The 23,298-nt window shown below is 32.8% G+C and overlaps 1 long non-coding RNA gene across 2 annotated transcripts in view; it reads left to right on the top strand.

The window, feature by feature from the left end:
* The first annotated feature begins 589 nt into the window (after positions 1–589).
* LOC109534517 overlaps positions 590–23,298 on the top strand; it is a 79,813-nt gene continuing 57,104 nt past the window's right edge. Inside the window, exons 1-2 of one of the 2 annotated variants that reach the window (XR_002171640.2) lie at positions 590–753; positions 19,121–19,167. This is a non-coding gene — a long non-coding RNA (uncharacterized LOC109534517). The remainder of the gene's footprint in view (positions 754–19,120; positions 19,168–23,298) is intronic. The other variant, XR_007282077.1, reaches the window with a different exon arrangement.

The following is a 23,298-nucleotide window of genomic DNA, read 5'->3' as shown; positions in this document are numbered from 1 at the left end:
TATTTTTAAGGTATTGTGGACATGTGCGGTGTGTAACTGTGCAGTTTAAGTGCCTTTTTGCGAGGAGTTGAGTAAGGTTTAAAAAATTGTCCTGCAAGGGGTGGAAATACGGGAAATATCGTCGCCACGTGGAGCGCGGCGTGGCAAGAGCGGGGAATCAACCGCTTGGCTGTATAAACGTCCCTGACGGCTTTTCATGGTGTTTTTTCGCCAAAAAACGAAAGAAAGTGTACGAAAATAAGTAATTATAAAAATTAATTCACTATAGTGCGCACTTATTATTAGGTCGGCAAAAGGCAGCCATTTTGCGACATCACCTCTCGCGTCTCGTCACCTCCGACTTGGCGATTTTCATTTGGTTATTTCGGGTGGTTTCCGTGAATCAAGTTGGTCCTTTTGGACCTTAAAATGTGCCCCGACGTCTGCATTAGCGAATACGTTGGCCTAGATCGGTTTCCCGCCCGTTTCAAGGGTGAAAACCACCCGAATTCGCATTCCCCTCCTGCAAAGTCGCGAATTCAATGTGCGCTTGCCTCTGACGTAAGTGGTCTCTCTCTATCTCTGTCTGTACAATACAAATCACATATTACCGATTTTAAGTGATTCTCGGTTGGTTACTATGCGATAATATGCGAAGTCGGCCAAGACAAGAAAACACTCGGCAGTCAATGTGAAACCGGCTCGCGAATGTGATGTGCTTCATGCGCTAAGTGCGAACTTTTGACCGGATGGATTATGAGGCGTAGTTGGAGTGTAAGTATTCGACGATTTTTTTGTCCATGTCCGTTTTTCAGGGATTTTTCGAATTTTTTACGATTTTTTTTTGCGAATTCTGCAACAGTTAACAAGTGTCTGCGAAAATACGTGGACTATTACATACGCACTTGAGTGTGACACACGAAATTGGAAAAGGAGCAAGGAGCGATTTTTTCCTGTCATCGTTTCCTTATCGCTGGAAAGTCGTTGTTAACATGACTTTGCCTTTAAAATGTTATCAGCCTGCCCATAAAAATTCGCCTTGTCGTCCGAGCAGCCATTTTTTCGCAACTTTTTATTAGATAGTCTCGGTCATGGGAACGACGAGAATTGCCGACTCGCTTGTTGCCAAATTTAAGGTCTAGCAAGTTGGCCCGACTGGAATCTAATTGTGATAGAGTGCGGGGGACGCGTATGTCTGTGTCTGTAGAAGAAGTCAAACAGCCGAAATATTTCGCAAAGCCATTCGCCTTTTTCGCATCTCGAATCAGTTGCCTGTCGTGCTGTGTCTAGTCGAGTGACCAGCGACTTCAGTAACGTCTGCCTCATTTTCGTTCTTTACATTCCACAGTTACTCGCACATTCCCACAGGCCGCCCGATTATTTTTTAAAAATATTTGAATCTAAATCTGATCGGGGCACAGGTGCCCCGTTTTTTTTCAATTCGACATTCAATGCGGATTTGCCCAGTCGGAATCGATGATTCATTTGGGCAAAATTCTTAGTCATCAAATATGAATCAATCGTTTTCAATGCGACTTAATAGCCGTAACAAAAAAGGCACATTTTTGGCATGAGAACTATCGACGCACACTTGATGGACGTCGATTCCCCACACTCTCCAATATGAATTATTTGAAACACCTGAACGGTCTTGCTCAGCTGGTGCAATTGTGCTTGAAAATATTTACATTACGCCCCTGTAGCTTTCTGTTGATGCCCCTGACCTAGGCCAAGACATTAAGATCGCAAAAAAATGCCTCTGACAATATGGCGAATGCTTGGCAAATTTGCGATTTTTTTTGCGCATTTTACTTCACGGGCAACGGTATCGACCCGAATCGATCGCTGTTAAGCTAGAAATTGTGCCAAGCCAGACAGAACATTTGCCTGCCAGGCAGTGGTTCGTGCCGAAATCAAACCAGCCAAAAACACAGTTTGAAAGCACCCAGTAACAAGATGAAAATGGACGCATTTTGAAAAGGTCCCGACTAAATGGTAGTGTAATGAAACAAGTGTAGCGGAAATGAGTTTTTGAATCTCTTACGTTCCCATTCAACACTGTATACTTCCGAACACTCTCTCTGTCTAGGTCTGGCGAAAAAATGTCGTTGAAGAGGTTATTGACTTACCCAAACGATAACAAGTTCACACAGGTCTTTACAATTGGGTGAACATTTCTCTGATAGCACCGGTATATCGTTCGCGTTATACATAGCAGGAGCCATGAACTAGAACAGTCGATTTCAGTCTAGAAAAACGAAATTTTCCAGATTTTTCATTTAGTTCTGACTTGATTCAGTCTTCAATACGTATAACAGTTTTTTGAAACTTTCGACTGCGAATATTTTCTCAGTCCATATCTGTTTTGAATATCTTTTTTATCGCATCGCAACTCTATTCTTGAACAAAATTTATGTTCTAAAATAAGCAAAAAAATTTAACGTTTTGTACAGGGTGTTTAAAAAGTATCATGTTTTCTTGGTCAAAGCTTAAACCTTTCTGCGGGCAATATCGGATATCCCGTGAGAAAAAAGTATACGATGTGATAACCTCATGCCTAGTGCGGAGTATTTTGGATCTTTAATCATCTGTTTATCCGATCCATACGAGAGATATTCATTGTTTTGTTAAAGAAAAGTCCTTTCTGTTATTTCGGTAGTGAATACAAAGCTTAAATATGACTTTAACCGTCAGTTAAAATCGAAGAACCAGAAAATCGATTAACACAATATTGCCGCCTAACTTCGGCGGCTTAAAGGAAACACATATTGAGATTTTTACAGTTTTATCGCCTGTTATATTTTCTGCACGAAAGTTACTTAAACTTTTTATTATTTGCCCAAAAATTACTGTGCAAAATTAGCAAAAAGACTGTGCGAACAACATTTTTTATTACATTTAATCTGATTACTTTTAGTGATCTCAAACAGAACTTTTTTAGAAAGAAATTGACCGAAAAATAATGGTATTTTACATGAAAGTCGATCCAGGTGGTAAAAGGTTTAGGAAAACAGTTTTTTGTGAACGCTTTGTGATAGCTTGATTTGTTGAAAATTTGATATTGGATATTGATCATTTTTATATACGGTTTTTCTTACTTACACCTTAACATGTCATCTTTTATTAATCTTGTTTTTGAAGAAAATGTTTTAACACTGATCAGAATTTTTAAGTACTTTTTCCAGTAAAATATATGTGATTGTGTTAATTGAAACATCAAGTATAAAAGGCAACATAAACTTATAAAAATTATACTTTTTTCCAGATTTTCATTAAATTTCTCTCTTATCTCTCTCTCTCATATTTCGAAGCAAATGTACCTACAACTTTTTTTTTGAAAAATCGTAATGAACTGTAAGTAACAAAATGAAATTTTTTTTCCATGGCAACATCAAAAATATATTTTAAAACAGTCGAAATTCCAATAAGTTAGTCTTTCGTCGTAATTTCTCGATAGTAGTGAGTTTTTCAGGCTCTCAGACCGTCGTGGAAAATAATTAATTTCCTACTTTTTGCAGGCAGACGTGAAACAAAAGACTCGTAGTGTTATTAGAAATTATCATACTGTATAAAAAATATGTTTGGTATATAAAATAAAATACTTAGTTGTTAGTGAGCTTTTGATGCAAGTATTGTAAATGAAATATTTTAAATAATATGCAATGTAATATGTGTGTCATACTTTTTAAAATGTTGATGAAACTTGCTGTATCGAGAAAAATTTCTTGAAAATTTGCGACGTGTTTAATTCTAGAGTCCCCATAAGCAAAATTCAACTATGAAAAGGCAAATTTGTTTTTCCTTCTAATGCAACTCAATTGATTTTTCAATGTAATTTTATATTTTAATTTTGTATTTTTAGATGCAACAAAATGCACGTATTTTGATAGCAATGAGTGAATTCGAAAAACGGTAGATACCTTTTTTGTTTTATGCCCAGTTTACAACTGTAAAAGACCATATTGGGAAACAACTTTCAGCTAAAAAAATAAGCAAAACAACAAATTTAAACACAAGATAAATGCGTTTTTTAACCGGCATTACATATGAACTTATATGGTTCAATATAATGCCTTTAATGTACTTTACTGTACCTTTAATGTACAACATACACCCCATGTGTAAGAATATGTTTTTCTTTATATATGGGGACGATTTCGAACAAACTGATATATAAAAAAATAGTTGGAAGCTGATTTTGAACAATTAATATGATTAATCATTGTAAGCTAAAAATATTCGCAGTTTTAAAGAAAGAAAATGCCTTTGAATGCAATATGTGTCAAGCTGACCCAAGTGCGAGAAATTACATAAATAAAAAATATATACATAAATTGAGGAAAAAGTTACTAAATGACTCGTACTTAGATAAAGACACTTAATAATAATTTGGGCGATTTCCACATCGTAATCCAGAGAAGAAAGCCAAACATATCTAATAATGTTTCGTCTAAATATTAAACTTATTCTAATATCATCAACAATTAACACATATTATTAATATACATTTCGAATATTAAATTAATGTATAAATTCGATTTAGGACGGAGGCCAAATTGAAATAAATGATGTCCAATTAAAGTCATTACTGGGTAATTTAACTGCTTTCATTTTAACCCCGAAATGTTGGATATGGGGAGTGGCAGCTCTAATGGAAAATTAATCTCAAGAGTTGGTTTCATTTAACGTGATTTGTGGTTTGAAATATCACAATGTAAATGAAGGGTCCAAATGTTGAAATTGTAACACTAGAGGAAGAGACAACAGGCACATAATAAATAGGTTTATTTATTTAATTATTTTGATCATATTTCGCTTCTATACATTCACTATTTCTATTGTAATTAGACATTATGGTGGTTGCACAACTTTGAGAAAAGGTTTATTGCTTTTTAATCTAAGTAATACATTTTGCAAGACCAGACTCTTCTCTCAAGGAACTTTTTACATATTTTCAGTGTGTATTTCAGATATTAAGGATTTAGAAATTCGCTAAAATATATCTTCGTAATTTTTTAACGTAAAATTGTACTCTCTTTTATTTTGTTATCAGGAGTTTTCTGTTACTTAACTACATTTCATGCAGACTTCCCTTGAAATATAACGTGAAAATTAACATCCAATGGTTTTATGGAATTTTGAGCCATTAGCAGGGTGAATTTTCAAGTAATCATGTCATCAGGAGATATTATTGAAAGTTGCTTAGTTTTTCTCAGTAGTGAAGGAAACTTGGTCATTTTATACAGATTTTAATACAAGAATTTATAAAATCAAAAACATTCCTCCAGGTGTTTGTAGCGCCAAATAATACAACATGTAAGAAACATTCCGGTTAGCCAGAAATCTACAATCAAATAGAGTTCATAAATCTTCTTTAATTCAATTTTAAAACATTTAATCAATGTAATCATGTGTTTAAAGGTTGTTAAGTTTTAAATCTATTTGCTGAAGTTTTGTCAGCCTTTATTCACCTATATTTATTTTTTCCCTTATACTTAACCACATTAGCTATCGTCAACTTCATCGTCGGTTATCGTCAACAACATTATCATCCACTTTCTACATGTTTTTCATTTTAATTAAACACCACATTTTGTGTTTGCATTGTTAAAAGCGTTTGTATTTAATGTAATATTGTACTTCCTCATGTCCTCAAAAACGACATTAGACATTGCTATTACTGGTTTACCTGACGGTTATTTAATATCTGTTCAGTTTAATATAAATCCGACAAATTGAGGTAAACCTTACATACAACTTGTTTCATAAACAATTAGAACCAACTAGTTCAGGCTTGGTAATTCAAGTTTTGTTATTGCTATGTGTTTTTAAGGCTGTTGCTTCTGTCAAAGATGTACAAAAGGGAGATGATCGTACGTAGTGAAATAATTACACCATTATTATAATACGAAGAGTCGCATCCTGTTGAAAATAACGGGGTCATTTGTGAGAGCGAATTTTTAAATAGAATAGAATTATGAATATCTTAACATACATTAGATACGACATGTCTAATAGACCTAGACATTATTATAGAATGTACGTCGAGTTTAATGTCCTCCTTTATGAATGGTTACAGTCTCGACATTCTCGACGAAAATGTAATGAAATATAACGGAAATAGCTGGACATCCCCTTTTCCAATCAAGTATTTATTTTGGATTAATATTAAATACGCTTCATTCTCGGTCTGAAGTTTCTATTTATCAAGACCCTCGTCCATCCCCTTTATTAATTTTAGTTGACCTTCACCCTAAACCTGTCTTAGTTACAGTTCGTCGTAAAAAAGTCCTGGGACGCAAGTCAGAAATAACATCAAATTATGGCCGGAATATCGTCCAACAGTCCTTGACGTGCTATTAAGTACCCTTCCGATGTTAAAACCGGAAGTGTAAAAGCGCACAACTTGAACGGTAACTTTTCGAAAGGGGGCGAAGGAAGTTTGGAGTTATTTATTCAGTTATGTTCTCAATCAAACAATAGATGCCTTGTGTACATTTTATTTTTTTAATTAAGAACAACAGAATTATTACTTGCGTTTGAAATTGAATCTGAGTTGAATTCTAATACATAATTTTTAATCAAAATTCTTCCATTGCCTACTCTGTTTGTCCCTAATTTTTCCGTCGTAACTTTAAACGTTTATTAGGATAATAACTAACATCAATGCAAACGAGGCTCAATTTCATTCTCTTTTAACGATAAAACATCAACTTTTTACATTTTCCATGCTCGCACAACCGATGCACTTAAATTCAAATGGATTTTAATTACTTTGGAGTACGAACGATGCGTGGCAATATCGAACGATTATTTCTAAATGTAATTGCTAATTATCATTTGTTAGTTAATGAAAAAAATTACCGATTGCCTTGTAGTTTTAGCGGTTGGTAGTTAATGTTGTGGACATTTATTGAAATTCCATGTAAATGTGGGGTCCAAAGTGCACCGAAATTGTACTGTACCGATCCAATTTCTGTTATTACGTAAATCCACGGCGCCTACATATGATTTATTATCTATTGCGCCGTGTCAAGCTCGTACCATCGCAATCTGTTAAAGCTCGTTTGATTTGTGTCAGAAATTTTCAAATATATCTTTCTTAGAACTGCAATAGTTGGTTTCTTATTCCTTTGCTTCGTCCTTTGATCCTACATCAGTACTTTTCGTTGCTTTGTTTTTTGCATCAAAAATCTATTTAAAGGCCATTTTAAATTAATGTTTAATGAGAACAATTCTAGAATATTGTCGCAAAAAAATCCGTGTTTCTTGTTCATGTCTTCTTTATGTGTAGCAATTGCTGATTATTGTTAATTGTTTTATGTTTTTTACTTTATTTTTTTATTAATTTCCACCCTGCTTCTTCATCCCACTTTTCAACTGGACAAAATTTATTATTTAACCCTTGGAAAAATCAATTCAAGTTGGTGAAAAATATAGATTCTTTGTGCCAAATTTTGTTTTCTTTCTTTTCATGTTACATTGACGTTTTTCCACTTCTCTTCTGTGGCATTTTTTCCTTTTCTCATCATCCATTTCTATAATTGATTGTTAACTATCTAATTACTGACTTTTGCTGTTGCTTCCGTAACTCTGATTGTCTATTTATTTTTGTACGGTCTTTTATTGTTAGTGTAAATTATTTTCTTTTAGTATTATGATCATTGTCTCATTTATGTTATAGCATTTCAGTATAATACTTTGGCAACAATTCGCCCAAACTAGGGGATTAAAACACTACAAACATTCAGTTTCAAAGACTAGTGGGTTTATTGAACACTATTTAACCGAGTGAACTAATCTTACGAAGAATTCAGGTTTATAGCAATTTTGGTTTGATTTATTTGCGCTAGTATGCTGTATGTATTTAAATCAAATTTTTGCTTACTTACAAATGTGCTAAAAAAATTGTGTCGGTAGTTTATATTATTTCCCGTGATGTGGTCGAAATAATTCAAAATGCGATGTTCCAGAAGAAATAAATTCAATTTTAATGGCTTAAGAGTTACTTAAAATATTTAGGAAAATTTGGCAAGAAAAGTCACTTATTATCAATCTACTTTTAGGTTCGTGAATTTTTTTTTTCTTTTTACAATTTGATTTGTTTACCATTTTTACACAAGACAATTATTTCCGAAATAATCTCAGTTTATTTAATACAGGCTTAATCAAAATCATATTAAGGCACTGTTATTAATAATGCAACTAGTGCACTTAAATAAATAATATTACAAGCATTATTAAGAGTACAAAGAAAAACTGAAATTGATAGAACTTTTGCTACGTTATCCAGACACCTCATCAAACCTTTGCAATCCGTGTTTATGTCAAAAACTATAAAATATATCGAGCCAAGCCAGACACTTTTTGCACTAAATTGAAATTCTAATCTTACCAAATTTTATAACACCAGGGAATGTTGTCTAAATGAGAAAATTATATTTCGTTCGCAACTACAATCGGTAAAAAAATCTTATCTAATGGGTGAAAAATTAAATCCTCATTCTGATTCTTAAACACTGATATTGCGGCAAGCGATGCGTTTTTACTTATTTACTTCAAATGAGTGAAAATGCATTCTATGTAAAACAATGAGAATTAGAATGAGCATTTGTTATACCTTCTCTAGCAGAAAAAAATAGTTTCTTTTATGAAATGGTATTTTCCTTGTTGAGCAAGACATGAAATATTCATAAAGCTGCAAGAACTCTTAAAAATGGTTTAGCATGGCCTTTAAAAAAAAGTACAACTTGCCAGTAAAGTAAGTATTTCTGGAGAGCGATTTAAGTGGAAAGTCGCATATTTACAATACGTATCTGTTTTTCGAGCACAAATTAGTGCAAAATGATTGTTAGATTTTCCTTTATACCTGTTTTGTCGCACCGTTAAAATATTAAACGATTGGTACGAATGAAATCTGAGAAGTACCAAGTAGTACATAACCACATGACAAATACGCGAGAATTTATGCACTTTGACCGTAAATTAGTATGCAACATCATAAGAAATATGACGTTACAACTTTTCCTGCTATTTATTTATAAACTTGACACGTACAAATGGAATGTTATTAATTGTTACTGAGCAGTACTTGGACACACAACTATTTAGATTAATTAACATTGTTGGACAAACTCATGCCACAAAAAGAGCAAAATTACACGATATTTTCAATGAATGTAAGTCTAACTGAATTAATTCAGAACGTAACAGTCTTGACGCATTGGTATTGTTAAATTTATTCATTAATATGATGAAATCGTCGAAGCATATAAAACATGTTCGAGTAGGTGTCATAATAAACAAAAAATTTGAAATCTACTGTAAATTCAATTATATTTGTAAACCATCAAAGTGCAAAACGTAATTGCAGCTCTTAGCTAAATTTCATAATATGAAAACATACTCTCATTTAGTTTTCCCGCATGTGCATTACTTCAACATTTCAATGGATGCCAACAAGTATTTGGTCGAGTTATAGAAATATTTAAAAAGTTAACTAACGAAGGGTATTTATAATGAAGGCGAAAAGCAGCCGAAAAACAGGTGTTGCTTGATTTGAAGCATTAAATTCATACAAAATAAACAGAAAAACGGACTTTTCAAAATTACTACATTCCTCAGAGCGTATAAGGAATTTTGCAACTGCCTTGATAACACCAGTTGGACCTTCTGGATTTGCTGCTGCTGCTTCAGTATTTTTCAGCTGCTAAAATCGTTTAGTGAAGTGAATTATTTTGGGTGGAGTAGAAATTATACGAGTTTGTTGATTCCTGATTACAAACCATTTTATATGAAACTATTAGCGGAGAAACTTCTATCTGAGCAAAGCTGGTCCAATTTCTGGCAACTACAAGCGAAGTCCTTACGAGTCCAATTTCACTGATATAGTCCATTTATATAATAAAGTTTTTATATTTGAAACAATAATTACTCACGGAAAAACATTACAGCCTCTAAGTGCTAATCTCATGTAGAAAGTTAAATATATCGCAAGAAATTATCTTACGTAACATGAGAATAGATCAACGGCCCTTTAGCCGTTAAATAACGTACGTGTTACATAAATGACTATTAGCCTGAAACCTTACTTGAATCGCTGTATAAATTTCGTTATAAACCCGGTACGTATGCCTGTTTGAATGCAATTTATATATGCATAAATCCACCTAACATTTAGTATATTTTATGAAAGTTGGCCAATTAGTCCTAATGTTAGAGTCTTGCCAATATCTAGCTAGCTGAATTTTTCTGCAATGTGCAGTTAAAAGCGCTACGGTTTAATTTAGCATCGCAAAGTTGAGATATGGTTTTAATAGTTCAAATCACGTAGAACCGAAAAAAAATTAAATCATAAACAAGCGGCGATGGCAAAATCGCACACCGACATTAGCATTTACAGGGTCATATTGTCCATTTGAAATAATGAAATCGGATCATTAAAGTTACAGGCCGTAATTAATACAAAAGACATTAAAATATCCTGGCGTCAGTATAAAATCCTTATCACAAAAACAACGTGAAATTTCAATGGTACCATGATTTCCTGATATTTAATATTTATAGTTTTTGTACGTAATAAACTTGGGTAAAACTACGCATTGCGATTTGCTTCTTAACTCGCTCTACTTGTCACGATTTAATATTATTTTACATGTTTTGTTGGCAAATTATTGATCACGCAGGATAAAAACAGCGCTCACTGGACACTGTTGTTTTAAATATTGCTTTTTGTCTTTTTGGTGACAAAAAGCAATATTTAAGCAAAATGAGCAAACAAAAAGCAATATTTAAGCAAAGTAAAGCAAAGTGAGCCGAGACATTGTTTTTGTACGCCGGAGTTTGGCAATTATCATTCAAAGTTTGAAATTTATTTATAGAGCAAAGTCAGCTCTATAAGCCGAAAGAATTTCGGTTTTGATTCATTCTTGGAAAGTTTTGAGGAATTTTTTAGAATATCATTTTTATTTCGCGTAAGTTGATGTAGGCGGCAGCTTAACACAGATGTCTTCAGAAGCCTGTAAAATTAACGAGGGAGATTTGTATGGATTTGTGTTTCAATTGCTATTGTTTGTTTGTGTTTCAATTGCTATTTCATAAGGAAACTTTCAAAAAAAATTAAAATAATTTTCAGATGAAATTTTGCTCTTATTTATACATGCTGGGGTCTGGCATTAATTTTCTCAGGAATCATTGAGCTGGAAATTCGTTTTCGCGTGCACTGTATGTAGGTATACGGCAAAATGCGTTCTATAAGCAAAAATTTTTTGAATTTTGATTCATCCTCAGGCAACTTTTGAGTGTGCTTTTTGAGTGCCTTTTGAAGTTGCTCTTGCAGGTGTAAATTTGTCATTTATTTTCTCAATACAAAATAATACTAAATATTGAAATTTATTAAAAAGCAATACAAAATCTAATCCATTTTTTTTAATTAACATGATATTCAGACCGTGTTGAGTTTGATAGAAACAAGCACCAGCTCCAGCCATGGAAAATTATAGGAAGGTTTCGTAATAGTTAATCCTTATCTATAAAAAACTTGAAGATACTCTAAATGCTAAATATTTACCGTTATATAACTTTTTTGTTATGAAACGTTCCCTAGTCATTAAGCTGCAATATGAGAGACAAACAATGAAAACTGATGTTGGGAAGGGAGGTTATGAAGCAATGTTGAGTAGTTCTGTGATAAATTGTGATGTTCTATGATACACCTCATGTTAGGAGGGTACCCATTAAATTAGCTATTTGTATTATTACGTGGGGAACTTAAGTAAAAAACTTAATTTTGTATAATTGAATACTCCACCGATTATACTAACAAGTTTAGAGTCCTTTCAAAAAATGACCTTTCATTCATATTTTTTATGTAGTTGCGTTAATTCACGCATTAAATTTTTCTGTGTTTCTCAAATACCCTTAGACAACACCTCCAGAGGAGTGTATATCCATAACATTATTTGGTCTACAAAGAAAATAAATTCCTAATTTATTTGCTTTATAGAAATAGACATTTCCCGTAGAGTGATAAAGTTCTAAAAGGCGCAGCCGAAGCAGTTAATAACACATCGCTCATAGACAACGAGGATGTTCAAAAACAATGGTCCTTAAGCAAATCATTTATTACGAGTTTGATGTAATACCGACTGCCGGTTCTTCTGATATTCTTCCTTAAAAAGCTTGTACGCTTGTATTTAACAGCTGAGGGAACATGGCTTTCAAGATTGAAGTATACGGCCTCATTATGAAGCCTTATAAGGTTGCCTATTTGTCTCCATGAAGCCATCGTTAACCATAGTGTTGCGTGGAGTAATGATGCGATTATGGGGAATATTTCTTAGCTTTTTATCTATCGGTATTTCATTTAAGAAGCAGTAGGTAATAAATATACGGTATTAAACACAGCTCTTTTCAAGGTTTTCGAATTGTCGGCATTTCGATTTTTAACTTATTTGGACATGACCCATGAGAGAATGGCCGTGGGGCTTGCTCCGGTTTCGAAGGAATTTAAAGCCTGTTTTATGTGCTTAAAATGGGTCAAAACCCGCAATTAACTTAAGAAATCGCCCGTAAGTAATATAACTAATATATACTAATATAATAGATGTTTCCATTTTGTATCATTTCTCAGCTAAATAAAGTCGTGAGAGCCACATATTGCTTGCAGAAACCGTGGACTAAAGTCTCAATTCAGGCGTAATGTGGGTACCAATGAAAAGTATCTGTTTACAGAACAATGTATGGAGGAGTATGTATGTATGGAGCCAAACTGGAGACAAATTAGCACAACATTTAATGCATTTGAAAAAATGTTTAGTTTAATGTTTAATTCCATGTTTCCTAAAGCTACAGGCCTAACATCTTGGCTATAAACTTGCCCAATCTAAAGTGATCGTTTTAAAATAGAAACAGGGAAGATCTTTCCGAAGTCGGTGTGAACGGTGCATACATTATTTAGGGGGATATAAATAGAGAAGATTGTGTCTAAGTGCTTCACTTCAAAGGAGACCCTGTACAACAAATTCTAGAAAAATGCTCATAACATTTGTATATATTTTATGTTTCTCGTTAAGTTCATTAAAACGATAAAATAACAAAAATATATCGGTTTCTTTTTCGATGTCGTTCTGAAGATAGATTGCCTCTGTTTTAGTATTGTCAAACAAGCGAGATCTATTCATAAAACATTGAATATCGAAATGTGAGTATGTTTGTAACTGGAACACTTGTGCATAACATATCATGATATCGAGAAATTTGGAAAGAACACAATCATTTTAGGAGGATCAGAGTCAGGTATCATGGATTTTAAATTTCTATTATTGCTTTTTCTTGCCATTTTATGTTTTAACGTGTTTGAATCCCTTCAGCCAATAAGGGAGTTACCTCTAAATTAAATTCTGCAAGTCACTGGCTTTAGTTAAATCTCCTCTGTTCCTTAAACAAACTTATTAAATAACTCGTATTGTTCAAGTTCGAAAAATTTCTAGAATTAATTATACATCGTGATAGTTGAATTCACATTCACAAAGGGGGTGAAGTGATATGCGAGGTTATTGATCTGTTTGTCATTTACAACAGGCTTGTGTGGATGAAGAGAATTAAGAAAATAAAAACCGACTAGAATAAATCCGATATTAGAAAGAAAGAGAAAGAAGGCGAGCTTCTGAGACAACATAGTTAAAATTAAAAACCAGAAAGGACATTTTGTTAGAATATCTCCTAATAAACTTGAATTGTATTGTATTAACTTCTTTTTGTTTCTAAGTTTTCTTTACTTCCTTGTCAGGAGTGTAATCAATATACCAATTGCAATATTTTGGCTAATTTTGACAATTTTGTTTGACCTAAGAGGTCAAATGTGATTTGATGGTCTTTTTTCTAGTTGGTTTAAACGATGAATGTATTTTCCTAAATTAATGTACGAAGTTGTAAAGACAAACAAATGAATATGTTCTTCACTTTCATACTTAGTGTTTCAATTTTTTTCCTATTAGCTGTTGAGCAAATAACTGGTTTAAAATAGATAATTTAAAATTGTTTCTGGTAGTTTGCCCATTAGAATGCTTTTTGGACATTTGGAACTTTTGATTTTCGTTTTTATATTAATTAACATGAAAACTAATTATAAGCAGAAATTTGCGATTTTAATAAAACTTTGCAGAATGAAAGAGCCGAATGAAATATTGTGTGGTTCAGTACATATTTTCCTGAGTAACATTTAAAAAACCAATTATATGAAGTTAATGGTTTGGGGAATGAGTGATTTCCTAAAATCAGTTCAAAAAGTTCTAAAGACAAACAAATAATATTCGTCAGTTTTCTTATCATACTTAATGTTTCGTATTTCTTTTCCTATTAGTTCTTAAGCAAATAACTGGTTTTAAATAAATTATTTGAAATTGCTTCTGGCAGGGTTCAATAAAATGTTTTTTGAACATTTGAACTGTGCATGGCTAAAATTCTTGGTTTTAATATCTATTTTTATTAACAGTAAAATTAATTTTAGGCATAAATTTGCGACTTTGCCGAATAAATGGGCCGAAATAAATGTGTGCTTCATTCAGTATTTTCCTGAGTAAAACAACTAAGGATCCAACATCGTATGCAGTGGTTTGAGGAATGAATGGATTATTTTGAAAATTAATTTAAAAAGTTGTAGACAATCAAAAAAAGTATTCTTCGCTTTTCTCGTTATTTTTCTCTTCCTATTAGTTCTTAAGGCAATAACCGTTTTTAAAGAAATAATTTAAAATTGCTTTTTGTCCTTTAGATTTTTTCAGATTTCGACTTAAAAAAGCATGAACCGAATTTTCGGTTTCTCGTTTTAATATTTATTTACATGAAAAGTAATTTTAAGCAGAAATTTACGACCTTAATGATTCTTTATAGAATAACAGCCGGAAGAATTGCAGTGGACTTCAGTATTTTCCTGGGAATTAAAATTGAAAAAAAAAACGACAGTACTTATATCCAAAGTCAAATATCCCTGTTAAAGTCAAAGCAAATATTTTGTAACAAGACCCAATAATAAATCCGGAGAAATTATTAAGCCCTCAACATCATCGAAGTGCCTACTCAAGCCCCATTTGCATAAATTGGCTATGAGAGTCTCAGTTTGGAGTTTAATCTTAAAGTACCATTGTTTCTTGATAGAGTTTCACTTCCTTTGATCGTTGCTTGTTGTGGGGTTAATTGATGCTTACAAAGGCTTTATCCGTTTGCTGTTTTCGTACCATTCCAAGCGAGTCCGTTACAAACGCGTATAAACTTCAACAGGATTCAACAGGACTTGCTTTTTACAATTCATGTCAGCTCAAAGAAACCAATTGAAGAGGGTAAACAAATAACTAACTGCTTCAACTGATCATTGCGACTTAAACATTTTAAATGATTCTAGGAATTAATTTCTTAGCTTCAATCGTGACTCTCTGCCCAAATAATAAAGCGCAAAAAGGGGTGAAAATTATGGTAATTTTTCGTTGTTACCATAACGCAGATGCAGGAGATTTCGTCGATTTTAAACAATTGGCCAAAGACAAAATTTCTACATTTAAAGTAAGCTACAAGAGTTAACATAATTAACACGGAAGAAGCCATCAATTTGAATCTTTGCCACACTTTAAACATTTTCACAGGTAATAAGGTCGAAATTGCAGAATTTTTTTATTACTTATCTCCTGATTAGGATCATCTAAAAATGTTGCACAATTAACTTTTGCTTAATTTATGTATAGTAAGTTTGCAACACCTTACAATATTTTGATTCTTCTCGATTTTCATGCATTTAGACTTGAATTGCACTCTTTAAATATTCAATGGTGTCATCTTTTAGTTCAATTTCTGTAGTCATAAACCTGCAAGTTGAAATGAATTATCTATTGTCTTACTTTGAAAATTCAATTTTGGTGCCCGGTGCTGGTAAATATATTGTTACATTCGAACACCTTCATAAATAGGCTGCTGGACCGTATTGTCGGCACTTTTGCGGCGCTAGACCTTAAAAGGCTATACCGTGTGATCTAAAATGGACCCGCAGGGGTCATAACACGCACCCACGACTCACATTCCGACCCAATGGAGGTTTGTGAGTACCTGCGCGCCTACGAGAACTTAGAAGAACCTCGGCTATTCGCCTTTTCGAGGTATTTGATAGAATTACGCGATTGCATCGATAAGGAAGCGATATGTTGCAATAATCTTGAAACGTGAAGAATGATCTGACATTCTTCGCATGGTTCAGAGATCGTTACCAATCATTCAATTTTGCATCCAGAATTTGGTTTGTTTCATTTTTTTGCCATTTGTATCAGCGAAAGCCGTTATGAAGGCATCCAATTTTAAATTTGGGATGTTTTTTTCAAATAGCACCTTCTTCACTTTACTTTTCGCATTTGATTTACCTGTAAATGTTGGTGACTGATCTTCTGGTGCGTTTCGTTTCTTTGATGATGCCAGTACACCTCTGAGTTATTTTAATGGTCTTTTAAGGTATGATCTGCAATTTTTATTAGATTCTGATCTCAACACGCAATAGAAGTTTTTTTATTTCAACCATTTGTTATGTTCTTCACAATTCATGCTTTGGGACCAAGTGATAACTTTGTATAGGTTGGGTTCCTTTATTTTGCAGCAATTTAATATTCACTAATTAATAATTATTCCCATATCTTTGCCCATATATGTGATTTATTTTTTATCTGAGAACTCTTCATTTTTGGGATGGCGTTTCTGTGTGAGTGAGTTTGTTTGATATTTAAGTATGGTTTACATACAGTGTCCTGAAAATTATTTGTTTCTGTATTATTCTCTTGATTCTTTGAACTGTAAATTTTTTAATCTTTGCAAAAGTGCTTTTCATTCATACGTTCAGAAGCACCCCGTTCAAAGTCCTAAATGACAATGATTATCACATTTCACAGTGATTCATCCTCTCCAATTTACTTATTTCTTCTAATTTCGATTTAACTGCAAGAAAGCAGTTAATTATTTTCCTGTTTTGGGTTCAAATATTTTTATTTTATTCAATAACCTCTAATTTTTTCATCTGGAATCAATTATTCGTTTTCATTACTGCCTTTCAATGTCAAGTTTTGCATCGCTTTTTTCACTTAGTCGGTTAATATATTTATTAATAATTCATATAAGCATTTGGTGTTATTTGTCTTTATAAGTATGTTACGTTAACGTTTCATACACGTAACTTCCGCTTAATCAAATGTGTGTTTGTTGTTCTTTACATTGAATAATATTAATCACGTTTTTTCATAATTTTTTAAAGAAATATTAATCACTTTTTAATCCGCTTTCTTTTCGTTGAATTAAAAAAACTGCTCATCAATCGCATTTGGTCTTCTCAATAAACTAGCGTGTACTTTAATAAATAGCATTAATATTTAAAGATTATCTTCATTCTTGAAGAAGTTTATTCGAAATATTTTAAAGAAACTTGCGAAGTCTGCACTAGTTTAGCTCGGGTGAAGTAGATTTATTGATAATTTTTATGAAGCTTTAAAAACATTAATTACCTTTACAGTTACACTCAAATTTCGTGTTTTCGCCACGCTTCATCTGTATTTAAGACAGGGCAAATTTGTTAACATATGTATGAAATTTGGAATGAAGGTAACATCAGAAAAATCTGTATGAAACGTATAACAATTTGCTCCTAAAATAATTGAAAAATATGTATTTTCCGAAAACGTAGTAAAATTATTTATGAGAATTTATGTTTTATTACTTAAAACTACAAAAAATATGTAAAAAAGCTTACCGCGAAACAAGCAGGAAACCAATTTTCAAAATTAATACATAGTCACCTTGATTAAAGTTTAAAATATCTGCCTGACAATATATCCATGCAATTATAATAAAACAACCTACCAAAAGAAAAAATGAAAACATTGGATACAGTCCTTTTATATTTTATTAATCAAATCATTAAACCATAGTATAATTTTATGCATTAGACCAAAGTATCATTTTTTCTACAAATCAAATGTTCACGTAAAGTAAATTAATTAATGTTGGTCATGTGCATGTTGGTCGAACAGATAAATTTCAGCTTTCCTGTTTTGCATGCAGGTCTGTTCTGCTTCTGCAACATTCTTTCCTTGTATCGCATGAAATTGCCAAAAATTGTTCATTGGTCTTCCATTTAACAAACAATGCAACCATTATGATAAATAATTATAGTATTGTATGTAAATATGCTGTTAAAATAAATTACCGTCAGTTTACTGCATAGTTGTTCACACAAAAACGCATTACCTAATGCGAATCCAGCTTATTTATGAGCTGAACCGGTGGTACCCAATGAGCCATCCTGTCATCCTTTTGGTAGAACTATTTGCATGTTTGGAATTTGAATTCATACCATTTCACTAAAGCTTTTGCAAAATGTCAACATTTACGTTAATTAAACGAAATAAGTTCCCCTGTTATCTTTCAATCTAACGAAAACGTACATTCTCATTCCGTATTTTTGGATTCGTCCACCAACTGACAAATGTATTCAGAAAGGGGCTATAATGAAATTCCTTTCAGTCTGGCTCCTCTCTTTTATGCCTTATTTTCGTAAAACTATTCAGATTTAAATCACTGTCACTATCGGCACTATAAAATGTTAAAGGCTTCGTTTTTAGACGGCGCAGCTTAAACGGTTTCCACTTCTTTTCTAAGAAGGGAACGCATTCGATTATATTGGTTGTGGTTGTTTAGTAAGTTGCACTATTTTCGACCTTAGCGCCATGGTTAAGGGCGATTGTTGAAACCAAACGGTTTTCAAGTGAATTAATTTATTTGGAAATTTGTGTTTTTTTATTATTATTTTTGTTAAATTATACATTAATGAAGGATATAATCTTTACGGTGATTCAATCACTCAATGGTAATTTTTGTGTGGAATTTTAATACTTTGTTCTTCTTGGTAGCATTTGTGATGTGACGCATGTAGTTTTATTCACCTACACATGTGAGTTGATTCATTGAAAAGTAATTTTGCAACTTTGATGCCATCGCATTATTCTTTGTTGTTGCCAAATAAATAAAATTAAAAAAAACAACGCACTGGTACATATATACACTTCATTGCCATTGTTAGACGATCATCCGTTATTTATTGAAATATTTTCTGTTACAGACAATGGTCGGTCGCCTCCCAGTACATTCCAATCGCCTTACTAAGCCGTAAGTATTAATAATAACCATTTAAGCGTATTTATCATGTGTAATGGGTGAGATGAAAGCGAGGAGCACTTATATGAGTGCATTCATATATCTATCATGTGACGTCAATTTTTGCTTGATTTGATTTTATAATTAAATGGTTCCCAGGAAATCGCTGAAAAAGGAAATGTGAAAGCATTTGGCGCAACATTAGAACCACCCAGAAGGATAGTTTTACATTGTAGCACAAATAAAACGTTCCTTCGTTCTTCAAACTGGCAGATAATTGCAATCAAGGAATTCACGAAAATTCTCCGTTACTTTATTAACTCAACATTCAATAACGTTTGATTCTAACTATTTCAGTTGGTGTTTGGTTAACGACAGTTTTGAAATCGTCAAAACGGTTAGAGACAGAGCTTTAATTGGCTTCTATTGCAAATAATATGAATGCTAAGTATAGAGAAACATTAAATCACCGTCAGACCAATCAGAACGTGCTGTAAATGCTAGGCGACATTTTTGCTTAAAGTGGGCAGTTACAACAAAATTAGAAATAAAAATGTCTGAAAAGCAATGTCTCAATGATAGCAAAAATTTTAAGTTTATACTTACAATTTATTAAAGTAAATTCTCTTCTCTTGCTTTTTTTCAAAATTATCTGATTTTTAAAAATATCGAAGTTTGGATGTCGAATTTCTATTTCTATTAAACGTAATTATAATATTAATAAATGCGGCTAAAGAATATCTGAGCATTTAAAATGAGGAATATCTCACTTGGACCTGTAAAAGTTTACAACTTTATTCAATAGGAGCTCATGTGATTAAAGGTTGAATTCTAATTATACATACCTACTACAACTAGATTCTAACCATGACTTTTTTTAAGTCTCTGCTAAAAAGTCTTTCTATTTGCATTATGAAATTTCAAAAGCACCATAATAATCGTTAAATTTTCACTCTACTATCAACCGACGATTTTGTGAAATTTTCTGTATTTTTAGCTTGCTAAGAATTAGAAGAAACCAATCTCGATATCGTTACTTAGTCATTTATTTATTTAGAGCCCATCGACTTCTAACTGGAAATAGAAACAAACTAGTTCAGAACATATAACAATTCGAAAATAAAATCCCTTAACTCGTCTTGTGTGATTAAATTGAAAAATAAAACTTTTTAATATTCCTTTTCTCTATAATTGTCTAATCATAAAGGTTTTATGACAAACATAATTTCAATTTCAATAGAAACATATTTCAATCTTTTGCTTTTATATTCCACAGAAGAAAACAATGTCTGTATAAATGTTATTAACTTTGAAAGTAATTTTGTATGGTAGTGGTGTAATGGTTGAAGAAGTATATTTTGTAAAATTATCTATTACCTTCTAATTATCTGTTACTTTTGTTACTTACTACTGTTACTTTGTTTACTTAGGACACCCTGTATTTTAGTAATAATAACTGTTCTTGCTCGTAATGCAATTTCCTGATTATTACAGCATTTCCTCCAATTACACACAAACATCCAGTCAGAGATTAATATGGATGGATTCACGGAATTGACGGAATCCCTCTTACATAAGTGAAGATGATTGTCGTTAAAATACAGCAATCTTCTTTGTAAAAAGAAACGCGTTGGTTCATTAATATTTTACTTTAATTGTAGGATATCCTTTTAAAACCGTCGAGGTCGTGTCGTACATTTAATTCATACTTTTGTTTACTTCCTCTGTACCGGGTGCCCGAGAATAATGCAGGATAACAGAGTAACAGAGCATAATAGTATTGCCATTGATTTCTTAGCAATAAGAGAGAAGCATTGAATAATTACGCTATTTGTTATTACAATAGCAGTTAGTACAATATTTGGTTCTTAATATGATATATGTAGTTTAGAGTTAATGTCGAAAAAAAATCCATTTTTGAGCAGTAATGAAAAGTCGTGTTTGTCTGCAAAATTGTTACTCATTCGAAGGAGGGAAGTTTGTTGGAAATACGTGGTCTCAATCAATATCTAGCCAATCATTAAAGTTGGTCCAGATTTTCAGCATATGAAAAATTATTCAACTCATCTTCTCATCTGGACGTATAGCTAGGACCCAGCAACAGAAACTAGCGTTTAATTTGTTATAAATAATTATAGAGGAAACCACACGGTGATTACGAGTTGGTGTTTAGAAAATGCGTGTCAAAGAATTGAAAAAAGCAGCTTGAGCTAATTTTCTCTAATAAAGTAAGCCAGTCAAATTATATGCAGAGTTGTTGGTTGATATGATATATGATACCTATGCAGGTTTATTTTTTGGCGGAAATCTGGATTTCTTTCACCATTCGAAGTTTGTGTGAATCGGGGGGTTGATTTGACGATTCTTTGCAAGACTGATTCTATATTTTTCTCGGAACTTTTTCGTTGTTTATGTGGTTATTGTGGAGATACTTAGGTACTTGAAAAGGTAAGTTCGTAAAATTTTTGCGAAATTGAAATCCGAGCTAAATTTACAATGTGCCTCAGTGGTAAAGAAAGGGCCGAAGGTAAAAACACAGATAGCAATTTTTCAATTCCCGAATCATTTCATGTCTCAAGAAGATTTTGGGGTGGAAAGGAATTATTTGGCTCCTCATTTCAAACATGATAAAACGTTTTGCAAGCAAAGAAGTAACATCTATTTGCATGAAAAAACCTTGAAATTTTACTTTTCACTGCTTGAGAATCGGCTTAATCTTTATTTGTAAAAGCCAAAGATAATTGAATTATTTACTCACCCCAACAAACAACTAATGTCTCTAGGAAAAGTGGTTCTTCCAAGTAACAATTAAATATTTAAATAGTCATGAAGTAAAAAAATCAAGAAGTTATAAGTCCACACTTCTTGATTTTTTAAATATCTTCATGACAAATTCTGGCCATTTTTCTTCAAATTTTTTTTTGCTTCGCTCGTTAAACTCTATATTAGATTATTAATAGGGAAAAGGGCATTGAAATAAAATAACTATGTATTTATCTCAACACAAGCCGAACGTATTTTATTATGTTGTCGATACAACGAGTTCTTTAAGGCTCTCTTATTAGACTGAAATTCATCGATATAATTCGGTTGAGCTTAACCATTTATGCTTAGATCAGCGACTCAAAATTACGAGTCGAATTCTCTGAATATAAACATAGATTATGGCTCTTCTCCTTTTTGCTGACAAAGAGGAATGATAACATTTACGTGGTATTTCCAATACTCTAGTTTCGTAATGCTTAAGATGGCATGTTTCACATGCAAGTTCTTTAAAGTTAATACCTGGAAACAGTTTGGGATCGATTTAAAAGACGTTTAACCCTGTGTGATAATTCGAGGAAATGCTCGTCGATTTGGGCGATGCGAATAAATCCTGGGAACGACCTCGGGTTCCCTCAGGAACCTGTCTGGCTGGTGGGAAAGTGCCGTGGGAAGCGCCGGTCTGTGCGAACCGCACTCGATTCTCGTGCCGGTCAATAAAAACGCTAGTCAACACAAAGCCGGATAAGATATTGTTACAACACAGTGGCGTCCATTCGATGAAATACCGAGCGAAATATAGGTCAGTATAATGGGTTTGCTACTGAACATATAGAAGTTATATGGGGCGTACTATCATTCACTTTGCAAAATAAATGGGCATGGATGATATCAAAAACATTTCCCCTCTTTCTGTTCTATTCGTATTATACCAATCGTCCGCCGAAGAAAGAAAGCAAATTGAATCCAGCACTTTGTTGAAAAAAATAGCGAGAGAGAAATATAATAAAAAGACAGACTTAATGTGGGGTAATAAACCTAGAGAGCAGCTGTCTCGAAACTTACATCAAAACTCAGCTTAATCCCCCGAGATATTCGTTTGTTATGGGCTTAGTTTGCATTTATGACACTAGCAACAAAATATTTCTTAAATAACAGGTTTGAATCCGTAAAAAATTACATTTTCTCACAGACTACGATACCAAATAACTACAGTTATGATTTTTATTGAAACACTAGTTTTAGTCAATTGGAATGCCTGATCACTGATAATTTGGAAAACGAGCACCTGAATAGCTATTGGAACTTTGAAGTAAGACAGCGAAAGCCCAAATCTTCCTCGAACAGCCGAATAAATAAGCAGGTCTGTTACCATTTTTG

Source organism: Dendroctonus ponderosae, unplaced genomic scaffold (assembly GCF_020466585.1).
Source record: "Dendroctonus ponderosae isolate FM_Combo_2020 unplaced genomic scaffold, Dpon_F_20191213v2 Dpon_F_20191213_8, whole genome shotgun sequence".
NCBI lineage: Eukaryota > Metazoa > Arthropoda > Insecta > Coleoptera > Curculionidae > Dendroctonus > Dendroctonus ponderosae.
The sequence above is the reverse complement of the archived record's forward strand: the minus strand, read 5'-3'. Positions and strand labels throughout refer to the sequence as shown.